Source organism: Apium graveolens, chromosome 4, assembly GCF_009905375.1.
Source record: "Apium graveolens cultivar Ventura chromosome 4, ASM990537v1, whole genome shotgun sequence".
In the NCBI taxonomy this organism is placed as follows: Eukaryota; Viridiplantae; Streptophyta; class Magnoliopsida; order Apiales; family Apiaceae; genus Apium; species Apium graveolens.
The window spans coordinates 179,567,906-179,570,055 of record NC_133650.1 but is presented as its reverse complement, the minus strand read 5'-3'; positions in this window follow the sequence as shown (position 1 = coordinate 179,570,055).

The following is a 2,150-nucleotide window of genomic DNA, read 5'->3' as shown; positions in this document are numbered from 1 at the left end:
ATGATGCTTGATATACTTTTGGATGTGCTTAAAGATTCTTAATTATCCAAGAAATCAACAAAAATAACTTGAAGTTACTATTTGGTTACTATTCATCATCATCTTTGTCATTTTATTTACCTAGGAAAACCTCAAAGGAATGGGGGTGAAAGATTTATTTTACCTTATTTTGATAATATGGAAGTTTGATAATTAATTGTAGCATTTTTCCATGGCTTGAACTTGAAATTTGAATTCTTGTTTGCTTCCTTTTCTTGAAAAGCCGAATGGGATGAATGAAGGAGGGATAGAGAAATTTCTTGGATGCTTGCGTGTGTGTTTTTAATGTTGATTGATTTTATGACCAATTAGATAGATATGTTACTTGTAAAATCAAGAAGCATGGTCTTAATTTCCAAGCCTACAAGCTAGGAAGTACTACCACCATCAATTCTACTATTCACCCCAACTATGTCACTATGCTTCTTGGATGGTTTACTATTTGATCAGCAATCCTTGGTTGCATTTTGTATGAACTGGTTTGCGTATTTTGCATGGCTTGCATGGGAATTTGCGTGGATTTATTTAGTTTATTCATTCACTTACATACTTACTTGGTCGCTTTCTTGTAATCGTGGTAAATCCTTGTAAGTGATTCGCGGGGTAATCCTTTCTTATCAATCCTTATATTTTATTATCTTGTACTTGGGTTTGGTTTATAGGATTTTAAATCCTTGATCGTAATGTGATTATCGTATTCCTTGATAGTTCGTAAAATGAGGTCGTTTTGAAATTGTTGCCCGGTAAAGTTAATTTTTTAAGGGGGTCGGATACAATTAACTAACAAATTGATTTATCAGATAAGTAAAGTAATAATAATAAAGAATAGATAAATCAAATAACAGTTTATATTGATCTTTAATAAACTGTTATAAAACTCTCTCAAGAACAATATTCCTAAGAGCTGTTAGGTTATGAATAATACTCGAGTTAAGCACACTATTAAGTGATAACCTATTCTGTGTTTATATATCACACAACTGCATAATCAATCACTATCAATTATAAGATATGTTACAGTATAAGTTATCTAGTTTTTATACATATCTAAATCAACAACTACAATCCTATAAATCAGCATATTTTTATTTATCCTGTAGACGTGACTTATCCAATCATATCCTGACAGTCATCACATCCTGATGCATATCCTAACTGCATCAGATCCTGACGCTTGACAAATCCTGACTGTTAGACAGATCCTGATTGGCTTCACATCCTGACGACTCTATAAGATCCTAACTCTATAGCAATTCCTGATTCCTGACATAGATAATTTCCAACAATCTCCCCCAATTTATGCTTTGCAGAATAAGCATAAATTCTGAAGTATTGTCTAATGCCAAAAACCAGAAAGACAAAATGTTAAGTGTAAGAGTAATAAAACATACTTTGTTTCAGAAGTTGGTCTTCATATTTCTTGATAGACTCTGCAGTATCTCTGAACAAAAGCTTTCACTATGTCATCAATCTTCTTCAACATTATCTGCTCTAGCCTGATCTTCAAGTTCTTCTCATACTCAATTTCTTCAGATAATTGGTATATTGCAGCTCTTAAGTTTCTGATTGGAGTTCTTTCAATCATCAACTCACCCATTGACACATAACAAGATTTTGGACCATCAGGATTCATGGTTATATGTCTATGAGTGAGGACATTTTCAATTATAGCTCCTTCTTTCCTCATGTTGACTTATTGCATTCTGAAATTCATATAAGTTGAAATATAAGATCCAAAATAATGAGAACCAATATCAAGTATTCTTTTCCTGATAGTAGCAAGAATTATATTGGACCATTCTCTGAAAGCTTCATCTTCAACTCTTAGCAAGTAGTGAATATATTTGAGCTCCGTAAGAGTAGAATCTTTTGCTTGGTATCTAAGCCGTCATGTTTGTCAAGTATGATCTTCACTGCTTCTATCCTGTCTAGATGATCAGATGTACTTCCTAACCAGGACTATCAGCAATAGTAACTTTAATCAATCTTAAATTTACTAAATCAGCTTCATGATGCCCAATCCAAACTCTTGTATAAGGTGTAGATATTTTGAGGGCATTGGCTTGTACCATCCAGGATTTCTTATTTCCCATACTTTTAAAATCAGGTAA